The sequence below is a fragment of the Ranitomeya imitator genome, chromosome 9 (genome assembly GCF_032444005.1).
Source record: "Ranitomeya imitator isolate aRanImi1 chromosome 9, aRanImi1.pri, whole genome shotgun sequence".
Lineage (NCBI taxonomy): Eukaryota > Metazoa > Chordata > Amphibia > Anura > Dendrobatidae > Ranitomeya > Ranitomeya imitator.
In genome coordinates this window covers 53,227,919-53,240,061 of record NC_091290.1, presented here as the reverse complement: position 1 = coordinate 53,240,061, position 12,143 = coordinate 53,227,919, and positions in this window count along the sequence as shown.

Here is a 12,143-nt window from a genome sequence, read left to right as displayed (position 1 = left end):
CACTACACCAGACTGCACAATAGAGAACAAGACCTCTCATCCATGCCTCCATGTCATGTGGCTGACACATGGTTCTTACCATTCTTTCATCACCACCTCTTTCTTCTTTATATTTTGAACATAATTTCCACTGCCCCATCATGGCTGTTTAAATGGCCTACAATCGGCTACAGCAATTGTTTAGCAGCCTGGTTAGACTGAATTTTTGGGACTGTGGGATAGCAAGTGTGATCGTAGTCTGACCCTAAGGCTAGGAGTCCTTAGCTATCCCTGTACCCGGGATCACTCCTGAAGGTGGAGATGCCTGGGCCTCATTCCTTACTATGCTCCTAAGCAGCACTAGTCTGAAATGTGTATGGGGAAAATACAAAACAAGACAGACAGGACAGACCTGAAGCAGTCACACAACACACTTTCTGGGAATTACACAAAAGGTACGTTAAGTTTAAAGCTCTAGAGGCAACAAAGTAATATAAAGATATCAATGGGACAAGGAAAGGATTAACCAAACACTGCGCGCAACAACTGTGGTAATAACCAGTATATCAGAACATGTCCACCTCTCCTAGACCAGTATAGAGAAACTATTGCTGGTTTCCGTTGCTCAGTGGAGCCAGCTTAAATAGGGAAAGAGCAGACACGACTGGTTCTCCTGCACCATGTGACCTCCGCAAATCTACGAGCTATGTCCAGCAAAAATATAACTTCTTCTATCCTGCCTAGGATCTGCACCTCTAGAAGTTGACGCCTGAGTCACTCTGTGCTGACCATAGCTATCTATGGAGTCACAAGGAGGATTGTCTGAACCTGTGGAATCCACAGACCCTGACGCCGCCATGACAGCTAGAGCTGTTTGAGAAAACCTCCTTGCGGCAACTTCTATGCACACAGAACAATCTTTAAGATGATTAAATGGCACAGAGAATATCATTGTTCTCGGCAGCACACCCCCAATTTGCAGAGGATGATGTGCTGTCAAAAATGATAATTTCTAGGCAAGCTTGAAAATAATTTAACCCCACGAATGTGTTTTTTTCGTTCATCGGGTGACTGGCTGCCTGTTTACAAAGCAAAAATACAAGGAAACTAGAAATATTACGAACGCTCATAGCTGATTGCTGGCCAGTGTACATGAGAACATGGGATCACACCGACCCGTGTATACAGCACAATCAAAGCAATATTAACATGCGCACAATAAAATGTGCAATAACCTATACAGAAAATCACATTATCACTCAGAAAAAAAACCAATAAGGTGCAGTAGCTGTGAAAAGGGGCAGAGGTACCAGCTGATGAGAATTCTGGGACTGAATAAGTGACAGCATAACATTTCCCCACAACAACATTATTGGGGTTGCCATTTACACCTGAGGACAAGGGATGCCAGCTGTAAATGGCAGGGTGCACTGAACTGTCTGGCCACGGCAAGGGTGCACCGAGCGCCTGTACTTGGATGGTATTCCTCATTTTGTGCAGACTTTAAAATAACGGTGACTGATGGTGACCATTTTGGAGGTTGGTCTTCTATAAAGTCATATGGACAAACATAATAGATTGTCTATTTTTTTTCTGGCCACAAGATGTATGATCTATATTAACGACCCCATATGCTACAAATAGTTGATCTATGTTTTGATCTAAAGTTTACTTTGTTCCCAAAAATAAAAAATATGACACTAAATATACAGACTAAATAATATGTTTCATAATAAGCTGTATCTACACACAGAAATACGATGTTGTCTTCTGCTTTTGTGCAATGTCTTGGTGGTCAACCAGTACTCGCTCTACATCTCAAGCCCAAGATCCCAATAAATAAAATTAGATACAAGCCCTGCACGAAATAGACTGTTGAAATTTTAACCATGTAAATTACAGGTACTATATACAAGTATTTAATGGAAATGGCAGGACAGGCAGTCACTAAATAAGCTCAAATCCCACCATGTGCCCTCAGGGCCAGCCATAGACTTGGGAACATCTAGCGCTGGGATGGACTATGACTCAGTGATACCATATTGTAGCAAATACATTAACTAATACAAAATTCAGAGCCTTTCAATGTCACATAGTTTTTTGCAGCTCCAATTACATAAAATGGAGTGCTTCCCCAGGGTACGAGCAGTGGTGTTGGTGTCCCCAGAGATTGTCATGTTTTCGTCTTCCATAATGAAGTGCTAAAGTCATTTATTTTCAGATCTGGAAACAAATAGTATGAAATATCATCACATCTGATCATGATTTATATGACTTTACTAAGATATAATGCGAACCTAAACATTGATGTGCATATATCATTGCCAAACCAGATCTCCACTTTGCACTGACGAGGGGCAGTACCCGGAAACACAGTGTCTGCAAATTGAGATTCTGGTTTGGCTATTATCCTAAGTCATGTGACAAGGTTCCTTAAAGGGTCGACATTGACTGTTAGGATTGCTACTTCCAACTTCCAATAGGTGGCACTAGAGTTCTATTCCTCTTCCTCTCTGAAGAGACAATTTGCATATTTCCCAGAGGAGCATTGCGGCTTTAAGTCTCCTCACCTCAACATGCTTATCATGTCACTCTCCGCAAGGAGAAACGATACTTCTTGGATCCCATGTATGTGTATGAAAGCAGACAGGAGATAAAACCACTGATCTGAAGGGGAAAAGTTACAGGAGGGACAGAGTTAGGCAGTACTCTGGGTCAGGGACGATGACAAAATCAGTCTTCAATATAAAGGGCCAGCACACCAAAACGAGAGGAGATTTGGCACCAAGGGAAGTAGCAGGTGCTCCAACTGCAGCATCAGTGGCCGAGATGCTAGGCCGCAGCTGCTGGTACCAGCAAAGCCCCGACTCAGACGATGATGGTCAAGCACCGAAGACCAGGGCTATGCCAGTCAAGGTCCAGACTTCACCCGTCGACAGTCAAGTACAGAAGACCAGAATGATGCCGGTCAAGGTCCCGAACCAGAAAATGCCGGTCAACAGTCAAGGATCAGCCCCATCGATATAGACCAAGGAGACACTAGTCGGAAGTTGCGGAAAAACAAATCTCAGAATCACCAGGATCCATTGAAGCCCTGGTCAGGAAACAGACTCAGGGGTGAAGGGGTTAATGGTGAGACGTGGTGTTGGCCAATCTGTTGAGTCAGTTACGATTGATTACCTAATTCCAAATACTTCTTGTTTCAGGATCCTGATTTTGAAAATATGTTGAGTAATTTTGATGTCCGGCGCTCACGTGCATCGAGGTTGCTGTGTTGTGTCATCAGAAACATAGAAGTTTAACACCAGCAGATTACTGACTGCACACTACAGCCATATTCTTTGCTCCCATCTCCATAGATGGATTTAGAAAAAGTGGAGGAATGTGGGCAAAAAGATTTAAGAGATTTTTATTTTCTTCCAATTTGTTGATGGAGGACAGAAGATTAAAATTAGTACGTGGATGTACCTCTCAATGATAACTACCAATGTTATTAATGTATAATGTTCTGTATCACAGAATAGTAACGTACATCATTGTTCTGAATTCTGTGGCCAAGCTCCCTCCTGTGGTCGTGAGTGGTACTTCGGCTGGTTCTGTCTATGAGCTTCCTTTGGTGGATGAGTGGTACTGCGGCTTCTGAGTTTCCTTCCTCAGGTGATGAGGTTAAGTCGTTAGGTGCTGCTCTATTTAACTCCACCTAGTGCTTTGATCCTGGCCTCCAGTCAATGTTCTAGTTTTGGTCTTGCTTTCTCCTGGATCGTTCCTGTGGCCTGTCTATCCTGCATGAGCTAAGTTTTGCTTGTGTTATTTTTGTTTGCTATTTTTTCTGTCCAGCTTGCTATATTGGTTTTTCTTGCTTGCTGGAAGCTCTGGGACGCAGAGGGAGCACCTCCGTACCGTTAGTCGGTGCGGAGGGTCTTTTTGCCCCCTCTGTGTGGTTGTTTGTAGGGTTTTGTGTTGACCGCAAAGGAATCTTTCCTATCTTCGGTCTGTTCAGTAAGTTGGGCCTCACTTTGCTAAATCTATTTCATCTCTGCGTTTGTATTTTCATCTCAACTCACAGTCATTATATGTGGGGGGCTGCCTATTCCTTTGGGGTATTTCTCTGAGGCAAGGTAGGCTTATTTTTCTTTCTTAGGGCTAGCTAGTTTCTCAGGCTGTGCTCGAGGCACATAGGACTGGTCAGGAGCGCTCCACGGCTACCTTTAGTGTGGTTGGATAGGATTAGAGATTGCGGTCAGCAGAGTTCCCACGTCTCAGAGCTCGTCCTATGTTTTTGGTAATTGTCAGGTCACTTTGTGTGCTCTGAACTTCAAGGTCCATTGTGGTTCTGAATCACCTGTTCGTAACAGTACTGGAGGCCCAAAGTACTAATGCTTCTCAATAGAGGGAAAAGAGAAGTTCTGAGACCATTTTTTTTTTTTTGCACTGTGTTCTGTCTTTCTTTTCCCCTTTACATCAGGGTGGTTCAGAACACAGGTGTGGACATGGACTGTTATGTTTGCTAATGACAGGTGTTATGAAGGCAATCCAGAAACACAGTGTGCTTAGCGATCAGAGCGCACACAGAGATCTGACAAATACCCAAAAATACAAGAACGAGCTCTGAGACGTGGAAACTCTGTAGACTGCACACCTGATCCTATCCTAAACACAACTAAAAGCGGCTGTGGATTGCGCCTAACAACTACCTAGGCAACTCGGCACAGCCTAAGAAACTAGCTAGCCTGAAGATAGAAAAATAGGCCTGACTTGCCCCAGAGAAATTCCCCAAAGGAAAAGGCAGCCCCCCACATATAATGACTGTGAGTAAGATGAAAAGACAAAACGTAGGGATGAAATAGATTCAGCAAAGTGGGGCCCGATATTCTAGGACAGAGCGAGGACAGTAAAGCGAACTTTGCAGTCTACAAAAAACCCTAAAGCAAAACCACGCAAAGGGGGCAAAAAAAACCCCACCGTGCCGAACTAACGGCACGGCGGTACACCCTTTGCGTCTCAGAGCTTCCAGCAAAACAAAAGACAAGCTGGACAGAAAAAAAGCAACAAAAAAGCAAAAAGCACTTAGCTATACAGAGCAGCAGGTCACAGGAACAATCAGGAGAAGCTCAGATCCAACACTGAAACATTGACAAGGAGCAAGGATAGCAGCATCAGGCGGAGTTAAGTAATGAAGCAGTTAACGAGCTCACCAGAACACCTGAGGGAGGAAGCTCAGAAGCTGCAGTACCACTTGTGACCACAGGAGTGAATTCAGCCACAGAATTCACAACAATGGACATTCAGGGTCTGTTCTCTTTGATGGATAATCTCGCTATAAATGTACAGAATATTCAAGATTTAGTGGTTCAGAATCCTATGTTAGAACCTAAAATTCCTATTCCTGAGTTGTTTTCTGGAGATAGAGCTAAGTTTTTGAATTTTAAAAATAATTGTAAACTATTTCTGGCTTTGAAACCCCGCTCCTCTGGTGACCCAGTTCAACAAGTTAAGATCATTATTTCTTTATTACGTGGCGACCCTCAAGACTGGGCATTTTCCCTTGCGCCAGGAGATCCTGCATTATGTAATATTGATGCGTTTTTTCTGGCGCTCGGATTGCTGTACGATGAACCTAATTCAGTGGATCAGGCAGAGAAAAATTTGCTGGCTCTGTGTCAGGGTCAGGATGAGATAGAGATTTATTGTCAGAAGTTTAGAAAGTGGTCCGTGCTCACTCAATGGAATGAATGTGCGCTGGCAGCTATTTTCAGAAAGGGTCTCTCTGAAGCCCTTAAGGATGTCATGGTGGAATTTCCTATGCCTGCTGGTCTGAATGAGTCTATGTCTTTGGCCATTCAGATCGGTCGACGCTTGCGTGAGCGTAAATCTGTGCACCATTTGGCGGTATTATCTGAGCATAAACCTGAGCCTATGCAGTGCGATAGGACTTTGACCAGAGCTGAAAGGCAAGAACACAGACGTCAGAATGGGCTGTGTTTCTACTGTGGTGATTCCACTCATGCTATCTCCGATTGTCCTAAACGCACCAATCGGTTCGCTAGGTCTGCCACCATTGGTACGGTACAGTCGAAATTTCTTTTGTCCGTTACTTTGATCTGCTCTTTGTCTTCCTATTCTATCATGGCATTTGTGGATTCAGGCGCTGCCCTGAATTTGATGGACTTGGAGTTTGCTAGGCGCTGTGGGTTTGTCTTGGAGCCCTTGCAGTGTCCTATTCCATTGAGAGGAATTGATGCTACGCCTTTGGCCAAGAATAAGCCTCAGTATTGGACCCAGCTGACCATGTGCATGGCTCCTGCGCACCAGGAGGATATTCGCTTTCTGGTGTTGCATAATCTGCATGATGTGGTCGTGTTGGGGTTGCCATGGCTACAAGTCCATAACCCAGTATTAGATTGGAAATCAATGTCTGTGTCCAGCTGGGGTTGTCAGGGGGTACATGGTGATGTTCCATTTCTGTCTATTTCATCATCTACCCCTTCTGAGGTCCCAGAGTTCTTGTCTGATTACCGGGATGTATTCGATGAGCCCAAGTCCAATGCCCTACCTCCGCATAGGGATTGTGATTGTGCTATCGATTTGATTCCTGGTAGTAAGTTTCCTAAGGGTCGACTGTTTAATTTATCTGTACCTGAGCACGCCGCTATGCGGAGTTACGTGAAGGAGTCTTTGGAGAAGGGTCATATTCGCCCGTCATCGTCGCCATTGGGAGCGGGGTTCTTTTTTGTGGCCAAGAAGGATAGTTCGCTGAGACCTTGTATTGATTACCGCCTTCTAAATAAAATTACGGTCAAATTTCAGTACCCCTTGCCGCTGCTGTCTGATTTGCTTGCTCGGATTAAGGGGGCTAGTTGGTTCACCAAGATAGATCTTCGTGGTGCATATAATCTTGTGCGTATTAAACGGGGCGATGAATGGAAAACAGCATTTAATACGCCCGAAGGCCATTTTGAGTACCTGGTTATGCCATTCGGGCTTTCTAATGCTCCATCAGTGTTTCAGTCCTTTATGCATGACATCTTCCGAGAGTACCTGGATAAATTCCTGATTGTATACTTGGATGATATTTTGGTCTTCTCGGATGATTGGGAGTCTCATGTGAAGCAGGTCAGAATGGTGTTCCAGGTCCTGCGTGCTAATTCTTTGTTTGTGAAGGGGTCAAAGTGTCTCTTTGGTGTTCAGAAGGTTTCATTTTTGGGGTTCATTTTTTCTCCTTCTACTATCGAGATGGACCCTGTTAAAGTTCAGGCCATTTATGATTGGACTCAGCCAACATCTCTGAAGAGTCTGCAGAAGTTCCTGGGCTTTGCTAATTTTTATCGTCGCTTCGTCAATAATTTTTCTAGTATTGCTAAACCGTTGACTGATTTAACCAAGAAGGGTGCTGATGTGGTCAATTGGTCTTCTGCTGCTGTGGAAGCTTTTCAGGAGTTGAAACGTCGTTTTTCTTCTGCCCCTGTGTTGTGCCAACCAGATGTTTCGCTTCCGTTCCAGGTCGAGGTTGATGCTTCTGAAATTGGAGCAGGGGCTGTTTTGTCGCAGAGAGGTTCTGATTGCTCGGTGATGAAACCATGCGCCTTCTTTTCCAGGAAATTTTCGCCTGCTGAGCGAAATTATGATGTTGGCAATCGAGAGTTGCTAACCATGAAGTGGGCATTCGAGGAGTGGCGTCATTGGCTTGAAGGAGCTAAGCATCGCGTGGTGGTCTTGACTGATCACAAGAACTTGACTTATCTCGAGTCTGCCAAACGGTTGAATCCTAGACAGGCTCGTTGGTCGCTGTTTTTCTCCCGTTTTGACTTTGTGGTTTCGTACCTTCCGGGCTCTAAAAATGTGAAGGCGGATGCCCTGTCTAGGAGTTTTGTGCCCGATTCTCCGGGTTTGCCTGAGCCGGCGGGTATTCTCAAAGAGGGGGTAATTTTGTCTGCCATCTCCCCTGATTTGCGGCGGGTGCTGCAAAAATTTCAGGCTAATAGACCTGACCGTTGCCCAGCGGAGAAACTGTTTGTCCCTGATAGGTGGACGAATAAAGTTATCTCTGAGGTTCATTGTTCGGTGTTGGCTGGTCATCCTGGAATCTTTGGTACCAGAGATTTGGTGGCTAGATCCTTTTGGTGGCCGTCTCTGTCGTGGGATATGCGTTCTTTTGTGCAGTCGTGTGGGATTTGTGCTCGGGCTAAGCCCTGCTGTTCTCGTGCCAGTGGGTTGCTTTTGCCCTTGCCGGTCCCGAAGAGGCCTTGGACGCATATCTCTATGAATTTTATTTCGGATCTCCCCGTCTCTCAAAGAATGTCGGTCATTTGGGTGGTTTGTGATCGCTTCTCTAAGATGGTCCATTTGGTGCCCTTGTCTAAATTGCCTTCCTCCTCTGATTTGGTGCCATTGTTTTTCCAGCATGTGGTTCGTTTACATGGCATTCCAGAGAACATCGTTTCTGACAGAGGTTCCCAGTTTGTTTCGAGGTTTTGGCGAGCCTTTTGTGCTAGGATGGGCATTGATTTGTCTTTTTCCTCGGCTTTCCATCCTCAGACAAATGGCCAGACTGAACGAACCAATCAGACCTTGGAAACATATCTGAGATGTTTTGTTTCTGCTGATCAGGATGATTGGGTGTCCTTTTTGCCTTTGGCTGAGTTCGCCCTTAATTATCGGGCCAGCTCGGCTACTTTGGTTTCGCCGTTTTTCTGCAATTCTGGGTTCCACCCTCGTTTCTCTTCAGGGCAGGTTGAGTCTTTGGACTGTCCTGGTGTGGATACTGTGGTGGATAGGTTGCAGCAGATTTGGACTCATGTAGTGGACAATTTGACTTTGTCCCAGGAGAAGGCTCAACGTTTCGCTAACCGCAGGCGCTGTGTGGGTCCCCGACTTCATGTTGGGGATTTGGTTTGGTTGTCATCTCGTTATATTCCTATGAAGGTTTCCTCTCCTAAGTTTAAGCCTCGTTTCATTGGTCCATATAGGATTTCTGAGGTTCTTAATCCTGTGTCTTTTCGTTTGACTCTTCCAGCTTCTTTTTCCATCCATAACGTATTCAATAGGTCATTGTTGCGGAGATACGTGGCACCTGTGGTTCCATCTATTGATCCTCCTGCTCCGGTTTTGGTTGAAGGGGAGTTGGAGTATATAGTGGAGAAGATTTTGGATTCTCGTGTTTCGAGATGGAAACTCCAGTATCTGGTTAAGTGGAAAGGTTATGGTCAGGAAGATAATTCCTGGGTCTTTGCCTCTGATGTCCATGCTGCCGATCTGGTTCGTGCCTTTCATGTGGCTCATCCTGGTCGGCCTGGGGGCTCTGGTGAGGGTTCGGTGACCCCTCCTCAAGGGGGGGGTACTGTTGTGAATTCTGTGGCCAAGCTCCCTCCTGTGGACGTGAGTGGTACTTCGGCTGGTTCTGTCTATGAGCTTCCTTTGGTGGATGAGAGTGGTACTGCGGCTTCTGAGTTTCCTTCCTCAGGTGATGAGGTTAAGTCGTTAGGTGCTGCTCTATTTAACTCCACCTAGTGCTTTGATCCTCGCCTCCAGTCAATGTTCTTGTTTTGGTCTTGTTTTCTCCTGGATCGTTCCTGTGGCCTGTCTATCCTGCATAAGCTAAGTTTTGCTTGTGTTATTTTTGTTTGCTATTTTTTCTGTCCAGCTTGCTATATTGGTTTTTCTTGCTTGCTGGAAGCTCTGGGACGCAGAGGGAGCACCTCCGTACCGTTAGTCGGTGCGGAGGGTCTTTTTGCCCCCTCTGCGTGGTTGTTTGTAGGGTTTTGTGTTGACCGCAAAGGAATCTTTCCTATCTTCGGTCTGTTCAGTAAGTTGGGCCTCACTTTGCTAAATCTATTTCATCTCTGCGTTTGTATTTTCATCTCAACTCACAGTCATTATATGTGGGGGGCTGCCTTTTCCTTTGGGGTATTTCTCTGAGGCAAGGTAGGCTTATTTTTCTTTCTTAGGGCTAGCTAGTTTCTCAGGCTGTGCTCGAGGCGCATAGGACTGGTCAGGAGCGCTCCACGGCTACCTTTAGTGTGGTTGGATAGGATTAGGGATTGCGGTCAGCAGAGTTCCCACGTCTCAGAGCTCGTCCTATGTTTTTGGTAATTGTCAGGTCACTTTGTGTGCTCTGAACTTCAAGGTCCATTGTGGTTCTGAATCACCTGTTCATAACACATCATAACATGATATTCTTTGTTACGCTTTACCAATATAACATAGTAAAACATTGTGGGTAGTTACACATGTATACTTGAAGTCATGTGCCGATTAGCCTTTTCTCTGTTTCTCAATGATCTAGCAAAGGAAAGTCTAGTCGGTGCATGACTGCAAGAATACAAATCGCACACACAAGGTTACGTGATTGTCCACAGGGAATACAGGATAATCATGACAGTATGCATGTCACATTCTTGGCCGTTTACATTCACATAAAGTGAGTGCTGGATTTTATTCTTGGATTGGATAACCCCTTTAAACCCTCCTTCCTTTACTGTTTAGCATAGTACAAATGTGTGAACTAGGAAAGAAGAATCGGAGAACCTTTTTATGGGTTTGTATGGTAGAAAGGATGGAGCCCACGACTTTCTCTTGGAGACAGACAGAGCTCTTTAGGTGTGGAGACACTTGTGTGGCCCATCCCAAAGAGATTTATATTTTTAGGTCTGGCTTGCAGTGCTGTGGAGTCGCAGTTGTGGAGTCTGTCAATTTTAGTGGAGTCAGAGTCGGTATTACTGACTATAATCCCCCCCAGCAAAGTATTTACATGCACATGTAGCTCTTTCAAAGACAAGTCCAGCAATACCTTTACATGGTCGGTCCGTTCCTCTGTTACTGAAAAATCTGTATTTTAATTGATACGCAAAGAGCTATTTGTAGATCTGAAGCATCTGTCACTCCAGCTCTATTCCCTGCATAGCACCGCCTCCTCCTGTTTGACTGACAACCTCTATGCTGTTTGACTTCAGGCAAAGGAACTTTCAGTCAAGTAGGAGGAGGCGGCTCTGGGTGGGGAATAGAGCTGCTGTCAGAATCCTGCTGACAGATTCCATTGAAAATATAGTTCAGATTATATACACCTTCCCATATCTTAGAGAAATACCTCTTCAGCACCAATTTACCAGTAAATGCATATACATGTGACTCATATGCATTATTGAGATTGGTAAATTATTTGGGAGGCAGTTAACTAATTGGCAACCACATCTAAAAATGCCAGCATAAAGGGAAAAAATGTAAAGAATTGCATTTTTATTGTGCTTTTAGCTGAGTCATATGAACACTATACAATGACAAGGCAATTTTTTTTTTTTTAGTAATTCTGTATTTAACCCCTTCCCGACCCATGACGCCACGTAGGCGTCATGAAAGTCGGTGCCATTCCGACCCATGACGCCTATGCGGCGTCATGGAAAGATCGCGTCCCTGCAGATCGGGTGAAAGGGTTAACTCCCATTTCACCCGATCTGCAGGGACAGGGGGAGTGGTAGTTTAGCCCAGGGGGGGTGGCTTCACCCCCTCGTGGCTACGATCGCTCTGATTGGCTGTTGAAAGTGAAACTGCCAATCAGAGCGATTTGTAATATTTCACCTATTATAACGGGTGAAATATTACAATCCAGCCATGGCCGATGCTGAAATATCATCGGCCATGGCTGGAAATACTAGTGTGCCCCCACCCCACCCCACCGATCGCCCCCCCAGCCCTGCGATCTGGCCGGTACACTGCTCCGGCTCCCCTCCGTCCAGTGCTCCGCTCCCCCCCGTGCTCTTGTCCGCTCCCCCCGTGCTCCAATCACCCCCCCGTGCTCCAATCACCCCCCCTGCACTCCGATCCACCCCCCCCCGGTGCTCCGTTCCACCCCCCCGTGCTCCATTCCAGCCCCCCCGTGCTCCGTTCCACCCCTCCCGCACTCCGATTCCCCCCCCCTGGCTCCGATCCCCCCCCCGTAGTCCCCCCCCACCCCATCATACTTACCGATCCAGCCGGGGTCCCGTCCGTCTTCTCCCTGGGCGCCGCCATCTTCCAAAATGGCGGGCGCATGCGCAGTGCGCCCGCCGAATCTGCCTGCCGGCAGATTCGTTCCAAAGTGCATTTTGATCACTGAGATAGATTATATCTCAGTGATCAAAATAAAAAAAATAATAAATGACCCTCCCCTTTGTCACCCCCATAGGTAGGGA